The sequence below is a fragment of the Dasypus novemcinctus genome, chromosome 30 (genome assembly GCF_030445035.2).
Source record: "Dasypus novemcinctus isolate mDasNov1 chromosome 30, mDasNov1.1.hap2, whole genome shotgun sequence".
Taxonomy (NCBI): Eukaryota; Metazoa; Chordata; class Mammalia; order Cingulata; family Dasypodidae; genus Dasypus; species Dasypus novemcinctus.
In genome coordinates, this window is record NC_080702.1 from 17,948,562 (window position 1) to 17,966,961 (window position 18,400).

The window sequence follows — 18,400 nt, forward strand, 5'->3', positions numbered from 1 at the left end:
TAAGATGTCAATTCTACCAAAAGTTATATACGATTCAATGTAATCCCAACAGCCTTTTTTTTTTCAGAAACCAAAAAAGCCAATAATCAAATTTATTTGGAAGGGTACAGGAAACTGAATAGCAGATTAAAAGTCTCAAAAAATAAGTACAAAGATGGAAGACTCTCACTTCTGACTTTAAAGCATATTATGTAGTGGTAAGAAGCAATGAACACGAGGCACATGACATCATGGATGATCCTAGATGACATTATGTTGAATGAAGTGAGACACAAAAGAAAAAATAGTGTATGGTTGCCCTACAATGAACTAAATATATTAAGTGAAATATAAATATGGAAATATGAATATGGAAAATGGAAAAATGTATATATAATACCATTTGTCCTTGAAGCTGAACAAATGTAAGTTAATACTACACAAAGTTAATATCAGACTAAAAAAACACATTATACTAAATGGAGACCAGATACAGAGTACTACATATTGTATGATTCCATTCATATGAATTGTAAATATAAATCAATTTATAGAGATGTTTTCTAAGTCTGAGGAAGGAATGCTAATGGGTATGGAGTCTTTCTTTTTAGAGTATGAAATCACTCTAGAATTTTTAAGATGATGAATGTGTAACATTGTGATTATACTAAAAGCCTTTGATTATACACTTTGGATACACTATCTAGAAAGAAGAGCTATGTACAGTCAGGGAAGCATAGAAATAATGATAGGGGAGGAATTTTCTTGTTTCTTTGGTTTTTGTTGCTGTTGTTGTTGTTTATTTACATCGAAATGTCTTTAGAACCCACAGGAGTCCCACTGTTTGAGACATTGTCTACTGTGGAAGTCAATGAAATCCTCCTGAGATGTGCATTTAGTCTTTTTCCAAATGGATCACTAGTTACTGCTTGGTAATTTGCAAGGCTCCTGGAGTCCTGCAAAGCAGGCTCCAAAGTTCACAGAACGAATGTAGATTTAGAAGAAAGTGCACGGGGAGAGACTGGAGATAAAGAAGGAAGTGCCCCTGGGCAACGTTATGTGTCGATCAAAGCTGTGTTGATAATGAATAATGAAGTCTAAGAAAACTGTGTTATCAGAGGACTACATAACTTGTGCAAAGAATAACTTGTACAGCTGTAATGACCTAGTAACGAGCTTCCTGTGAGAATAGCTGTGAGCACTGTTTGTACTAAAGGTATGAAATAAACTGCCTAATTAGGCTGGGCGTGTGTGGTAACTGTTGAACTCCAGCAGCTACTTTAAGCCCACCTGATCCCCTCTATTTTGTGTCTTTCATTTCTCCATCCCCTCACCTCTCCCTCCTCGGCTCTGTGCAGACACCTTATGACTACAACTACAAAGCATGGGTCACAACAGGTAATACTCCCTCAGTGCCAGGGTGGTTGTTCCCCTGGAAGTCATGTCCCATACCCAAGAAATCATTGGGCCAAAGAGAAAATCAGATGAGAATTTAGGAAATATCTTGATAGAATGTGAAATTGGAAACAACAACATACCGAAACTTATGGGACACCATGAAGGAAGTTCTGAGAGGGAAAATTGTAGTTCCTATGTTTTCATTAAAAACAAGAAAGAGCCCAAATAAAAGACCTAAACTCAGAACTAGAAGAGCCATAAAAAGAAGAGGTAAGTATGCCCAAATCAAGCAAATGCATGGAAATAACAAATATAAGAGCAGAGAAAAATGAATTAGAACCTTGTGACACTGGAATGATAAATGAGTTTACAATCATCTGGAAATGCTTAAGCTTTCATTTTGTCCAGGAGATTACAAAGAAGAAAAAGAGGTTAACTAAAGCAGACTAACACACTAATGATCCTTTTCAGTGATGACAAAGACTCCTTCTCCTACCATGAAGGACAAAGTAACAAAGAGAACAGGCTGACAACAGCAATGTGTGCTGACCTTCACCAGAAGGCCACAGTCTTATGCCACATCTGGCTTGTTAATTATATCTGGAACTCAAGGACATCATGACTGTAAAGTCCACAATTCTTGTAGTCTATGTAGTTCACATCACCTTTGTAGCACTTGGAGCTCATATACTAACCCTCATCCCTCTTATACTTCCCTATTCCTTCACACCTTCCCTTTGTTTCAAGAGGACATGTAAGCTGCTCCCCTTTGAGCAGAAGGCACTGCTCTTGCTTTATTGCAACTTTTGCTAAATAAATTTCCTCTGTATTCCCTTTTTAAGTCTGTTTATTTCTTCTTAAATGAAACTGTAGTTGTTCAGAAGTGGGATTCAATGGTGAATGCCGGGATCATGACTCCAATGCCTTGGTGATGAGAATGATGCGTGCAGGAATCTTTTACATTCCTCTCTGGTTTCATAGCCTGGATCACTTATCTAACTCATATCAGAACTTTGAGCTACTGCCATATTGCACTTGAGGTTAAAATCTGTTTGCTGAGCTAAATTCTGGACAGGCCTGCTGTCATGCCCTCTGTTTTTGGCTGTCAGGTCACAGCCTCTGGTTTTTGGACCTCAGGTAAGAGAATTCTATCTATTCTGTTTCTGTTCCTTCACTGTTACTCTACAGTTACTGTAGGAGGCAGTCAGTCAGGGAGTTTTATATTTCTGTGCTTCTGCATTTCTGTGGGTTATGCCTGTTTGTTTAATATATATTTCCCTCCTCTGAATGGCAATATTAAATTAATAAATAAAAATTCTTAAGAGAGCCCTATTCAAATTGCTTAAAGACAAATTAATATTCCTAGATTCTCATAAATTGAAGAAGCTGATCTTCTGGTGCCGTTTTTTATTTTTATTTTATTTTCTATTTTAAAGAAATTTAGATTACACAAATATCACATAAACATGTAGGGGGTTCTCATATGCCCCCCTCCCCATACCTCCCATATTTTCCCACATTAAGAACATCCTTCATTAGTAAGATACATTCATTGCAATTGGTGAACACATTTTGAAGCATTGCCCCTAAGCATGGATTAAAGCTTATAGTGGGTTTGCACTTCCTCCCTCCCAGTTCTGTAGGTTATTGCAAGATATATAAAGGCCTGCATCAATCATTGCAATGTCATTCAGGACAATTCTCAAGTCCTGAAAATGCCCCCATATTACACTTATTTTTCCCTCTCTTTGCCCTCAGAACCTCCAGTTGCCATTGCCTCTACAACAATGATATGATTCTTCCATTGCTAGAATCACAATAAGTCTATAGTATAATATCAATATGTCTACTTTAGTCCATTGTTCATTCCCCAAACCTGGTGATTCTGGGATGATGATGTCCACTCCACCTCTAGTTATAGGGGTCTTCAGTCTCATGGGGCTGATGGATGGGACTCTCTTGCTAGCATTTATAGACTCTCTCAGTTCCTTGGTATTGTAGTTGCCCATCATCACCTCCATGTTACTTGTCCTTGGTGAGACCAAAGAACTAGAGTGCAGGTGTTGGAACTCCATTGAGATTCAGGGCCCAGCTTTCACATGAACAGCCCAAAGATTTATGTCTCTTGCACCTACGCATATCAACTCCAGTACTAATTATAGTTTCAAATAGGACAGAAGAGGCATGTGTTGGGAAACCATAACTGAGTCCAACTTTATCACATTGGGCAGCATAAATTCCAAAGTAGGTCCCACTGACAAGGTACCAAAGTGCTGAGTTATTCGCACTGCCAATGGTGTCTGAATGTCTCCAGGTCCACAGTGGAGCCTGTTATTTTGGGTAGTATCTATTTTGGCAGTCAATGACGTCCTGCTGAGATATGCATAAGCACAGCCTCTGGTATGATTTCCCAACTCACTTTGAAGTCTCTTAGCCATACAAACTCCTTCGTCTTTACCTTTTCCCCCCTTTGGTCAAAGTTTTTTTCCAGTTGCATTGCTAGTTGGTGTTTGACAGTAATCCCTTGGTGCCAGGGATGCTCATTCCTGGAAGTCACGTTCCATGCTTGGGGAAAGGTAATGTATTTACATGCTTAGTTCAGCTTAGTGAAAGGTCATGTTTGAGTAAAAGGAGGCTCTCAGGTGGCAACTCTTAGACACCCTATAATACTAGTCTAAGTTTCATTTCCAAGAGTAAATTTTCATATGCACAGTCATTAGTATTTTTCTTCTCCCTCTTGGTTCTTTCTTAGTTTAACTCCACTTCTATAATTAAAAGATTTCACAAATACTAATGATGATTCAGTTGGCCCTGTAAGGAATTTGATCTTATTGTTTATATTTATAAGCCTGGACATGAAACCTTTGCAAATTAATTTATAGAATGCTGGTGAAAGTCATGCAAACTTTTAGATAAACAAAACTATTTAATAAACAAGAACAGAGATGCTTTTCATGACACTGGAGTCTGAGAATCTTATAGTAAAAATACAGTAAATTCTAAAATAAATATTTAAATACTTATTATATATGGCCTCATAAATAAAAGTTATTCATTTAAGGAAAAAACCTCTCTAAGTGATGTCTAAGTTAATTTTTTGCATGCATGTATGTGTGTATATATATATAAATGTATATGTATATACATTTATACAATTTCTTATGGATACATAATTTCAAGGAATTTCACAACATTTTTTATACAAAATTATTTTGGTAGTTTCAAAAATGTATATAGAATTAAATTGTATATATTGCATTATTTCCTTATAACATTGTTCTATGTGCCATTAATCCTTGTGAATAATTAAATATTACTGTTTTGAAATATATTAAGTTGTTTTAAGGTGAATTAAGGCCTTTTAAATATTTCAACAAATCTGTTAGTACAAAATGTATTTCAATAGATTCATGTGTATAGTTTCCCAAGATTATTTAGGGAAAAAATACAAGTAATAATAGTAAAAAAAAAACCTAAACAACATTAATGTGCCATGATAATTGTAATTAATCATGGATAGTCACATTAATAGATTTTGTGCTGCTAAAGTGTAGTAACTTTTATTTTTCTTTTAAGATTAATTTTATTTATTTCTCTCCCCTTCCCTCCCTCACCCCTCCCCAGTTTTTTGTTCTCTGTGTCCATTTGCTGTGTGTTCTTCTTTGTCTGCTTTTGTTGCTGTCAGTGACACAGGAATCTGTGTTTCTTTTCGTTGCGTCATCTTGCTGTGCCAGTTGTCCATGTGTGTGGTGCCATTCCTGGTCAGGCTGCACTTTCTTACACCCTAGGTGGCTCTCCTTACAGGGCGTGCTCCTTGCATGTGGGGCTCCCCTACTTGGGGCACACCCCTGTGTTGCATGGCACTCTTTGTGCGCATCAGCCCTGCACATGGGCCAGCTCCACATGGGTCAACGAGGCCCGGGGTTTGAACCACGAACCTCCCGTGTAGTAGACAGACACCCTATCCACTGGGCCAAGTACACTTCCCAAGAGTAATAACTTTTGAACTGAATAACTTTATAGAAAGGAAAAAAGAAAAATGCTGACTGCTTTTGTACAGATGTAATTAAGCCATGGCTTAGCCTAAATAACAACCAGAAACCCTACCTTACTTCCAAAAAGTTGTTTCAAAAATTTGTCCTTATAAATGTTTCATAAAATTTTTTCACTGAAATACTTTTTTTGGACATTTTTGACAATTTTGCTTTATTTATGCATGTTCTCCCTAAATATATAGATTTACTGCTCAAATAAGCTAATATCACATCTACTAGGTGTTTAGTAGGAAAAATGAAATTATGTTTGCTTTTAAATAAATTATGACATTATTCTGATAAGCTTAATTTGCATAGTGATTGTATATTGTAAAATGTTTAGAGTTAGTTTACAAAATCATTTTAGTAACTTATACATGTAAAGTGTATAAAATGCTTATTTTTATTAATAAGGAAAAGAACTTCAGTATGGATCTGTAAAGAAAAATTCCTCAGCTTTCCTCAAAGGCCAAATTTAGAAAAATCTGTGCTTCAAAGAGCAAATGCATAAATCTATGTACAAACTTCAGTTTGCTCAACAAGCTCCTTGCTCATATTGCTTCCTCTCAAGAACTCTCACTAGACCAATCTTCCCTCAAGGTGATCCTTAACTTCCTAGAACCCAGATGAAATGACAACCCCCTGCCTTTCTTGGATTCCCTTGATATTGCTATTTGTGGGTCCATTTCTTCTCTTCTATTACCTAGGTCCTTTCCAATCTCCTCAAAACTCCTAACCTGTGACTTTCCCACTCTTGGACCCTGTCCTTTCAACATTGAATTCTCTGCAGCAAAACTGTTAAAAACCTCTTATCTAGGGCTTTGTAATTACTCCTCCCCTTCCAGCTGTTTGTAAAAGACAACAAGTGCATGTGGGGCACTTACCCAAAGATGTGCTGATCATTATCACCCCATTTGTTATTACATCCAGACCTTGGGTACGAAAACTCAGAGTTTTACCTCCTGTTTATGCACAGTCATTGTCACCGGACTTTAGTTCGGGCAGTCACTGAAATAATCCTAGATTTGGTTTTCACAATTTTGTGCCTCATACTGTTGAGACTCTATATTAAACAGCCATCATATCCAGCATTTCTCTACAAGCTAAAGGGCAGATGGAGAAACCTCCCTGTTAAACCCTAACATTTCAATCAAGTACATTAACACACTCAACCTTGTCACTTTCTTCCCCAAACTCACCTACCAATGAGGAGCCTGAGGCCCAAAACAGCATATCTCTTCTTGACTCGGTTCTGAACCAAGACCAGATCTTACTGAAATCCCTGTGGGGGAAAAAACAAAACAAAACAACTGACAATATCTTGTTTATAGACATATGCTATCATAATGAAAAGGGACATTTAATTATAGGATATGGAATAAGATACTCTACTGAAATTTAGGATATGGTCTCCTCCTTGCGGCTTCCTAAGCTCAACAGGCAGAACTCAGAGTATTTATATTCATTTGTTGCTTGGCAAAAGTATAAACAATTACCATTTACAGAGACAATCACTATGCCTTTGGAGTAACCCCAGACTTTGGCATGCTCTGGAAATACTGATCTTTCCTTATGTCCTCAGATCAGCTCATCAAAAACAAGAATTGGGAAAGTGAATTTCTTTAAAGTCTTTTGCTCCACAAGGCAATAGCAATAGTGAAAACTGAAGGACATAGCAGAGCTGACTCAGAAAAAGCCCAAGGAAATGTGCTAGTGGACACTGGCCCTGAAAGAGGTACAAGTATAAAATACCAAGTGAGCTGTTAGAATTTATCAAGCCAGGCTGCCTTCTCCCTCTGCACTGTTGCAATTGATCTCAAGAAATGTTCTTATGGCAGCGGACTTGGCCCAGTGGTTAGGGTGTCCGTCTGCCACATGGGAGGTCCGTGGTTCAAACCCTGGGCCTCCTTGACCCTTGTGGAGCTGGCCCATGCACAGTGTTGATGCGCACAAGGAGTGCCATGCCACACAGGGGTGTTCCCCGTGTAGGGGAGCTCCATGCGCAATAAGTGCACCCTGTAAGGAGAGCCAGCCAGCACAAAAGGAAGTGCAGCCTGCCCAGGAATGGTGCCGCACACATGGAGAGCTGACACAACAAGATGAAACAACAAAAAGAAACATAGATTCCCATGCCGCTGGCAACAAGAGAAGCAGACAAAGAAGACCCAGCAAATAGACACAGAGAGCAGACAACTGGGGTGGGGAGGGGGAAGGGGAGATAAATAAATAAATAAATAAATCTTAAAAAAAAAAGAAATGTTCTTAAATGACATTGTACAAGCTCATTTAAGGACTTGTATATTTGCCCAAGTTTCTTAAAAATGTGAAGGGCCAAGGAGGCCATAAAAATCCTGAGTGGACTGTTTGTCAGCCCCTATATTCTACTCATCCTTCCAGATATAATCCCTCACCCAATGATAACTCACTTTCGCACTCATACCCACAAGACTCTGAGTAAGATTGAAAATCTTTCAAGAAAGTATTGGTGGGGAAATTTTAAATCTGAAAATTCAAGAAGCAGCTGCAAGCTAAAGCTTCTGTCCTCAGTGCAACCTAGCTCAACACTTTTAGCCTGCCCCTGGAAAGTTCACGACACTACAAGGGCATTTTGGGATCTTACAAATCAGCTTGATCCAAATCCCTCCTTGTCTGTAAATAAGGATTGACTGTTACAGTGTGCATGTTCTCTCAGTGGATAGAGATTTTTCCTGTAATATAGGCAACTGCCACATTCAAGGCCAAAATTCTTTTACAAAAGATCATTACCTGTGGGAGGGGCCAAGATGGTGGCTGAGTGAACTTGCTTTGCGGTCTCTCCTGGGAAAAGGAGGCTGGGCGCCGCTGGAGATTCTCCGAGGCCGGGCTTTTTCAGGATTTTTGCAGGGCAGGAAGTGTCTGGACATCGATTTGGTGGAAAGGTAATGGAGAGGATTGGTCTATAAGATATAATTCGGCTTCTATTGCCCGGAGGTGAGATCGGCAGAGGGGTTGCTCACTCCTTGGGGGGGTGGGGGAACCGCGGTATCGGTGCTCCAGCTGCGCTTTTGGCGGTTCTGTGGTGCTAGGGAATTCGCGAATCCTGGGCGGGCTGTTGAGAGGCTGAGGAAACAGACGCCTTTGCGAATCGATTTGGGGAGATAGACGGTGCTTTGTGAAGCGGGGGAATTTTTGATTGCGGGCACAAATAATAGAGCTTCCGCCTGGAGCCCCGCCCCTCAGGCCCGGCTGCCGATATGCAACGAAATTAGATTCTTAGTAATAAAGGGACGTAATTGGGAGGTAGTTTCAGGGTGCGGTGAGGGAGGGGGACACGTCAGGAAGCCGATTGGGGAATATTTCGTGAAGCTTGGGAATTCCGGTTTTGGAATCCGTTTTCGGTATTTCCAACCGGAACCCAACCCACGGCGGACTTCGGATCTGCTTCAGTAAATTGACTGCGGTGTAGAGGCGCCCTCAGCTGGCCGTTTTTTGGAATCACAGGGTGGGAGCTGTCCAAAAGCTGAATTGTCGATTTACCTACTAAAAAAAAAAAACCCTACTGAGTAAGTGAATTGCAGGGTTCAGACATAATATAGAGTTTGCGGATCTGACTTCCCCTATAGGGCTGACACCCAGCTGCGGGGCTCCCTGAGGGCTGTGTTACACTGCAGGGCTCCTAAGCTTCCTGTTGACCAGATTTGACGTTGCCAGGTCTGAATCCCCTAAATTCTGGTGGCCCATAGCCGAGACTCACACCTCTTGAGTCTTCAATAACTCAGAATTTCCACCCCTGAATCCAACACGCCCTGAGATCCATCTGAGATCCTTGAATGCCCTAGCCTTCAACGTTTGCGTTTTTTCTTTATCGTTTCATTTTGTTTTGTTTTTATTTTCATTTTACCTTATTTTTTTATTTTTTTTAATGTCCTGATTACTACTATTGCATTATCCCCTAGTCTTTTCTCCCAACGTATCCCCTAAAGTCTTTTTTTTATTCAGTTATTTAGGGGTTTTAAAAAATTTTTTTTTCTACTTATTTCATTTTAACTCCATTATACAAAAAGTGCTGCAGGGAGCACCTCACATTTGCTGGGTTTTTGCATCCTCCACTGCCTCATTTCTGTGTGAACTGACTTAGGCTATGAACACTATCCCCTTTCCCCTACATCTTGATATCCGCCATCATCTACTGTCTCTCCTATATTCCACCTCCCACCACCCTTTCTTTGATCCACAAAGTGTCTAACTCTTAATTTCTAATACCTCTGTTTTGTGTTCTGTCTGTTATCCACTCTTGAAACTATTACCTTTCTTTTCTCTTTCCCTCTCTCATGAAAACAATAGCTTTTTAGCTCATACCATATTCCTCCCATATTCAGTCATCTACCTCATAATAGGTACTGTACCTACTGCTATAACTCTACACAATTTACACGAATCTAACCTCCACCCTCCCAGATCTCATATTCTTGCTTTCTTAACATATATCACCAAAACTACTTTACACGTTTTCCTTGCTTACACAATTGCCTTTCCCCGGCACTAACACTTTCCTCTAAAGTGAACTTAACCAGCAACAAGAAATTAGAATAAGAAGAACAAAGTGACAAAGAGAAGATATAACACTTATGCAAAAACAACAGCTAACTAATCTCCAAGAGTAGACAAAGAACCTAAGGAACTGAATAAACCCATCAAGATAAAATGATGACGAGAAAAAACAAAAAACTACAAATAAAACCAGTAATCAGGAAAACATGGCTGAATCCAATCAACAAACTAAAAATCAGGAAGGGGAGCAGAACTTCGCACAAGCAATGAAAGATCTCAGAACATATATGACCGAAAAAATTTGATGAAGTAATGAAAGAGGTTAACAACATGAAGACAACATTTGGAGGGGAAATTGCAGACATACGCAAAAAGATAACAGATATGATGGGAATGAACACCACAGTTCAAGAAATCAAAAATACACTTGCAGCCAATATCAGCAGACTAGAAGAGGCAGAGCAGAGAATTAGTGACGTGGAAGACAGTACATCAGAAATCAAACAGATAGTGGAAGGGGTCGATAAACAGATAGAAAAAATCCAGCTAGGACTCAGGGACCTGAATGACAATGCAAAACGCTCAAACATACATATTATAGGCATTCCAGAAGGAGAAGAGAAGGGAAAGGGGTCAGAAGGAGTGTTGCAGGAAATAATGGCTGAAAACTTCCCAAATCTACTGAAAGAGACAGATGTACATATCCAAGAAGCACAGTGCACTCCACTAGTCATAAACCCCAACAGGCCCACCTCAAGACATATACTTCTCAAATTATCAAATGCTCAAGACAAAGAGAAAATCCTAAGAGCAGCAAGAGAAAAGAAAACCATCACATACAAGGGAAGCTCCATAAGATTAAGTGCTGATTTCTCATCTGATACCATGGAGGCAAGAAGGCAGTGGTATGATATAGTCAAGGTACTAAAGGAAAAAAATTTCCAACCAAGAATACTCTATCCAGCTAAACTAGCATTCAAACATGATGGAGAGTTCAAAATATTCACAGATAAACAAAAACTGAAAGAGTATACCAACAAGAAACCTCCCTTCAAGAAATTCTTAAGGGAGTTCTGCAGGAAGAAAGGAAAAAACAGGACAGGCAGAGCTGGAGGAGAGTATAAGAGCAACAAAAAAAAAGACAGAAATAGAAGGGGAAAAAATACAAAATATGACAAACACAAATACAATCAAAATATGGCTAACACAAACAATTCCTTGAAAGTAATAACACTGAATGTCAACGGATTAAACTCACCTATCAAAAGATTCAGACTGGGACATTGGATAAGGAAATATGACCCATCCGTATGCTGTCTACAAGAGACATATCTTAGACCCAGAGACGCATGGAGGTTGAAAGCGAATGGCTGGAATACAATCATACAAGCAAACAATAACCAAAAAAAGGCAGGAGTCACTATATTAATATCAGACAAAATAGACTTTAAATGTGAAACAATTGTGAGAGACAAAGAAGAATACTACATTTTAGTGAAAGGGAAAATCTGTCAAGGAGATCGAACATTCATAAATATTTATGCTCCTAACAAGGGTGCCTCCAAATATGTGAGGCAAACACTGGAAAAACTAAATGAAAGAATAGATGCATCTACAATTATAGTGGGGGATTTAATACACCACTATCAACTCTGGACAGAACATCTTAAAAGAGAATCACTAAAGAAACAAAACATTTGAACAATATATTAGAGGAGCTGGATCTAATAGACATATATAGATCATTACACCCAAACACAGCAGGATATACATTTTTCTCTAGCGCACATGGATCATTCTCCAAGGTAGACCATATGCTAGGCCACAAAGAAAGGCTTAATGAATTCAGAAAGATTGAAATCATACAAAACAATATCTCTGACCACAGTGGAGTCAAGCTGGAAATTTGCAAGGGACAGAAGCCCAGATTTCACACCATGATTTGGAAATTAAACAGCACACTCTTAGAAAAACAGTGGGTAAAAGAGGAAATCTCAAAAGAAATCAATGACTACCTTGAAACAAATGAAAATGATAACACAACATACCAAAATTTATGGGATGCAGCAAAAGCAGTACTGAGAGGGAAATTTATAGCCATAAACTCATATATCAAAAAAGAAGAAAGAGCAAAAATTGAAGAACTAACTGCACATTTGAAGGAATTAGAAAAACAACAACAAAGTAACCCAACAGGAAGAAGAAGGAGGGAAATAACAAAGATAAGAGCAGAACTAAATGAAATAGAAAAGAAGAAAGCACTTGAAAAGATAAACAAGACCAAGAGCTGGTTTTTTGAGAAGATCAACAAAATTGACAAACCTTTAGCGAGACTAACAAAGAAAAAAAGAGAGAAGATGCAAATACAGTAAATAAGAAATGAGAAAGGCAATATCACCACTGACCCCACAGAAATAAAGACTATCATAAGAGGATACTTTGAAAAACTATATTGCAACAAAAATGACAATCTAGAGGAAATGGACAAATTCCTAGAAACACATAAGCAACCCATATTGACGAAAGAAGAAACTGATGATCTTAACAAACCAATCACAAGCAGAGAGATAGAATCAGTCATTAAAAATCTCCCAACTAAGAAGAGCCCAGGGCCAGATGGCTTCACAGGTGAATTCTACAAAACATTCCGGAAAGAACTAACACCAATACTGCTGAAACTATTCCAAAAAATCGAAACAGGAGGAACATTGCCGAACTCCTTCTATGATGCCAACATTACCTTAGTACCAAAGCCAAACAAAGACACCACAAGAAAGGAAAATTACAGACCGATTTCTCTAATGAATCTAGATGCAAAAATACTTAACAAAATACTTGCTAATTGTATTCAACAACACATTAAACGAATTATACACCACGACCAAGTGGGATATATTCCAGGTATGCAAGGATGGTTCAACATAAGAAAATCAATCAATGTAATACACCATATAAACAGACTAAAGGAAAAAAAATCACATGATTATATCTATAGATGCAGAAAAAGCATTTGACAAAATACAGCACCCTTTCTTGATAAAAACACTTCAAAAGATCAGAATACAAGGAAATTTTTTGAACATGATAAAGAGTATATATGAAAAACCTAAAGTCAACATTGTTTACAATGGAGAAATCCTAAAATCCTTCCTTCTAAACTCAGGAACAAGACAAGGATGCTCATTGTCTCCGCTCCTATTTAACATTGTCTTAGAAGTACTTGCTCGAGCACTGAGGCAAGAACCAGATATAAAAGGCATTCAAATTGGAAAGGAAGAAGTCAAAATTTCATTATTTGCAGATGACATGATCCTATACATAGAAAACCCTGAGAGATCTACAACAAAGCTTCTAGAACTCATAAATGAGTTTAGTAAAGTCGCAGGTTATAAGATCAATGCGCAAAAATCAGTAGCATTTCTGTACACCAATAATGAACAAGATCAGGAGGAAATCAAGAAACAAATACCATTCACAATAGTAAGTAAAAAAATCAAATACTTAGGAATAAATTTAACTAAAGAGGTAAAAAACTTATACACCAAGAACTATACAAGACTGTTCAAGGAAATCAAAAAAGACTTAAATAAATGGAAGAATATTCCTTGTTCATGGATAGGAAGACTGAATATTATTAAGATATCTATCCTACCAAAACTTATCTACACATTCAATGCAATCCCGATAAAAATCAACACAGCTTTCTTTAAGGAACTAGAAAAACTAACTATGAAATTTATTTGGAAAGGAAAGAGGCCCCGAATAGCCAAAGACATACTGAAAAAGAAAAACGAAATTGGAGTAATCACACTACCTGACTTCAAAACATACTACAAAGCTACAGTGGTGAAAACAGCGTGGTATTGGCATAAGGACAGACACACAGACCAATGGAATCGAATTGAAAGCGCTGATATAGAACCTCACATATATAACCACATAATATTCGATAAAGCCACCAAACTTTCTCAACTGGGAGAGAGTAGCCTATTCAACAAATGGTGTCTGGAGAACTGGATAGCCATATGTAGAAGAATGAAAGAGGATTACCATCTCACACCTTATACAAAGATCAACTCAAGATGGATCAAAGACCTAAATATAAGAGCCAAGACCATAAAAACCTTAGAAAGCAGTGTAGGGAAACATCTACAGGACCTTGTAATAGGAAATGGCTTCATGAATATCACACCAAAAGCACGAGCAGCAAAAGAACTAATAGATAAATGGGACTTCCTAAAATTAAAGCCTTCTGTACCTCAAAGGAGTTTGTCAAGAAAGCAAAAAGGGAGCCCACACAGTGGGAGAAAATATTTGGCAACCATATATCTGATAAGAAACTTATAACTTGCATATATAAAGAACTCCTATATCTTGAAAATAAAAAGATAAACAACCCATTTAAAAAATGGGAAAAAGATTTAAACAGACACTTCTCCAAAGAAGAAATACAAATGGTTAAAAAGCACATGAAAAAATGCTCCAAATCTCTAGCTATCAGGGAAATGCAAATCAAAACTAAAATGAGATACCATCCTACACCCATGAGATTGGCAGCTATGAAAAAAACAGAAGAATACAAATGCTGGAGAGGATGTGAAGAAAGGGGAACACTCATCCACTGCTGGTGGGAATGCAGAAGGATCCAACCATTCTGGAGGACAGTATGGCGGTTTCTCAAAAAACTAGCCATAGCTTTGCCATATGACTCAGCAATACCACTGCTGGGTATATACCCAGCAGATCTGAAAACAAGGACACAAACCGATATATGTACACCAATGTTCATAACAGCATTGTTCACTATTGCCAAAAGTTGGAATCAACCCATATGCCCATCAACAGATGAGTGGATCAATAAAATGTGGTATATACACACAATGGAATAATACTTGGCTATAAGAACAAATACACTACAAACACACGTGGTTACATGGATGAATCTTGAGAACCTTATGTTGAGTGAAGCAACCCAGGCATTGAAGGACAAATACTACATGACCTCAATGATATGAAATAAGCAAGCTGCCTCAGAGAGCAAGAGACTGAACGATAGGCTTACAGGAAATCGGGGGGTGGAGGAAGGAAGTGAGCCGACATCTGCAGGGGTGGAATTTCTGACGAGCTGGTGGTAAGTATGAACACAAAGAAGAGATAAAATGGGGGCAAGGGGTTGCCTTTGGGAGGGGCTTTGCGGGTTTGAGGGTGGCTGGGGATGGGCAGATGGGTAATATTGCCCAAAAGTGGGGGGAAGGAGGGGTAGCATGCGAACATAGGAGAGTGTCAGGTGTTGGTGGAGAGTAAAATGCCGAGAAAATCAATACCGAAATATAATTAAGAGGGTTACATGTTTAGAATGCTCGGAGGGGATGGTCCAATGCGGGACGGGCTCCTGGGGAATGTCTGAATGCTCATTTTGCCAGAGTGGGTGGCACCATTGGGTAGAGACCCAAGTAGTGAGAGTGGGGGTGGACCCACATCCTGGGGAGGACTAATGCCATCTCTCTCGAGAGAGAAAGGTTGGCTCCCAGGGCATTGGGGCAGTTGAGCAAGTTAGGCTCTGAACACTATTCCAACTATCTCTGGACGTGTCTCCTCGGGAAACGGAGGTTGGCTGTCACCGTGGGCACCAAGATGGATGGGAAAATGGATGTTAAATGTGTGGAACCAAGGTAAATGAGGGGTAAGAGAGGAGTTTCGCAAGAGTACACAAGGATGGATATAAAACATGTAATATTACACCATAACATATAGGAGACAACAGACTGATAATGTAAACCATAATGTAAAACATAGGATAACTAAACAATTAGAAAACTGTGTATCCTAAAGTATGCACCACAATGTAAGCACAGATGTCACCTTGTTTGAAAGCTATTGTCTCAGACTCTGTACATCAATTTAAGTAAATATGATGTGAATAGGGTGTAAGAGTATCGCTGTGGAAGGGAAAAGGTTTTGTGATGGATGTGTGGGAGTGCTGTATATTATATATATGAATTGCTGTGGTCTAGGGCTCTTGTTAAGAGAAGTTCAATAATTAGGGGGGGAAAAAAAAAAGAAAAAGATAGGATGTAGAATTTTTTCCAAGTCAACACGTATTCTATATCTAACCTTTAAACCCATCGCTATATGCCATTTAGCTAGTAAGGGATCCTGACATTATATTGGGCTTCAATTTTCAGGAAGTTCTGGATCACAGAGTGGTTCAACAATGGCAATGGAGGAATACTGGTATAGGATACTATTGACAGGTGATATATGGCTGACAGGGAGCTATACAGGACATATGTCCAGGGTGCATGGTAATGTTTGGATATCCTCATAGTGGCAACAATTAAAAACTACAGCTGGGGGGGTACTGGGATCCTGGCTGGTGGTGCTCTGTCGTGGACCCTAGGGGAGCAGTGACAGTCTCCCAGATGCAGCAGCAAGGACCAGGAAGGAATGAGGGTCCAACAGTGAGCCCCTGACACTAATGACTATGTTTGTGAGCTGATATGCCTGAAATAAGAACAAGGCCTAGAGCAGCATTGTGCCTGGGAATTTCCTCCTGACAGCCTTCATGTTACTCAAATGTGGCCAGTCTCGAAGCCAAACTCAGCATGTAAATGCAATGCCTTCCCCCCAGTGTGGGACATGACACCCAGGGATGAGCCTCCCTGGCACCGAGGGATCACTGTCAACTACCAACTGATGATGCAACTGGAAAATGACCTGGAAAGGAAGGTTCAAATGTGGATCAGCAGAATATCCCTGTCTACATAAAATAACATGACTTTAAAATGCTGTTTGACCTAATGCAAGGGGGAAATGGAAAGGAGAAATGAGTTTATATGGCTATGAGTCTCTAAAAAAAAAGAGTCTGGAGGCTGTCAGAAGGATTGCCCTTATGCAGAACTGAGCAGAGTCTAAGAGACAGATAAAGTAGATACAACCCCCAGGTATTGGTTCCTTTGAGGGCTAAAGAGATCCATGGGTGTTATGGTCATGGCAGATGGGGTTAACTGCCATGTCAGATGGCCCTTCTTTGGAGCTGGTGTTTATGCGTGATGAATCTGGACTCAGATGGGATCTCTCTTCATAAGACTTTCATGCTACTGTGCTGGAGTTGTAGTTGGTGTTGGGGTTTAAGATATATTTAGGGGATCTGAATCTCTGGACTGACAATGTGATAGCCAGGCCCTGAGCCTCAACAGACTCCAGCACCTACAATCTGATTTATTGGACTCATCTCACTCAGCTAAGATAGAATTGAAGAAGGACAATCACCACACCATGGAGCCTAGAGTGCCTACAACTGAAAGCGGGAGGATTGCATCCAGTATCCATGTGGAATCTGAGCCTCCTCTTGACATAGAGGTGCAATGGACACAACCAATCCAATGTCCACAGAGAAAAGGTGGCATTGGAGTGGGAAAAGTGGACATGGTGGCTAATGGGTATGGGGAATGGCAGGAAGAGACGAGATGTGGAGGCATCTTTGGGACTTGGAGCTGCCCTGGATGATGCTTCAGGGGCGATCACCGGACATTGTAAATCCTCACAGGGCCCACTGGATGGAATGGGGGAGAGTATGGGCCATGATGTGGACCATTGACCATGAGGTGCAGAGGTGCCCAGAGATGTACTTACCAAATGCAATGGATGTGTCACAATGATGGGAATGAGTGTTGCTGGGGGGGGAGTGGTGGGGTGGGGGTGGTGGGGTTGAATGGGTCCTCATATATTTTTTTAATGTAATATTTTTACAGAATCAATAATAAAAAAAAATTAAAAAAAAAAAAGTTCATTACCTGGTAAGGAAATCCTTGAGAAATCTATAGTGAGTGTGCACTCACTTTACAGGACAACTATTTCTAAACTTCTAACAACTTCACTCCTCCTACAGCACTTCCACTGTTCATATTACTCCCAATCAGCAGGGCTTGTTGAAAACATCTATTGTCTAATCAAACACAGGTAAGGAAAGTTCCTGAATGATTTTCCTTCTCATAGGTTAAAATTCTCCCCTAGACCTCCTGAACTTACAAAAATGTCCTTTTGGTCTTCATCTAATTTCCCCTTATGGAATAGTTACTGGCAGACCCTGACACATATTTCACTGATCACAAACTGCTAAAGTTAGCTACTAACTGGCTGCTTTCTGAAAAAAAAAAAAAAGAAAATCTAAAAGATGCTTTCTGAAGTCTACAAATTTGTTTCTGAGTCTTTCTCTCCAGATCTCCCTAATTCTCTACCACTTGTGCAAACAGGTGTTTGGGTGTATTGGAAATGGCATCTACAGAAGCATGGACTTGATCCCCAGTGCAAAAGTTCTCCTTACCATCCTCACTGCCACAAAGCTTTAAGGAATCAACTTCTGGATTCACTTATCATACCTAAAGCCAGCACCACCACCTAGTGGACCACTGAAAGCATCGAAGACCTGACACTGTCTCCCAAGCGGGTCCAGAAGC

General features: G+C 39.4%; 1 long non-coding RNA gene across 2 annotated transcripts in view; it reads right to left on the reverse strand.

Annotated features, from left to right (window-relative positions):
- Positions 1-18,400, reverse strand: part of LOC101439711 (uncharacterized) — a 61,648-nt gene that overhangs the window by 29,516 nt on the left and 13,732 nt on the right. The window contains exons 2-3 of one of the 2 annotated variants that reach the window (XR_002797142.2): positions 8,178-8,930; positions 6,615-6,693 (exon numbers count right to left, since the gene is read on the reverse strand). This is a non-coding gene — a long non-coding RNA (uncharacterized lncRNA). Of the gene's footprint in view, positions 1-6,610; positions 6,694-8,177; positions 8,931-18,400 lie in introns of both variants that reach the window. The other variant, XR_188261.3, reaches the window with a different exon arrangement.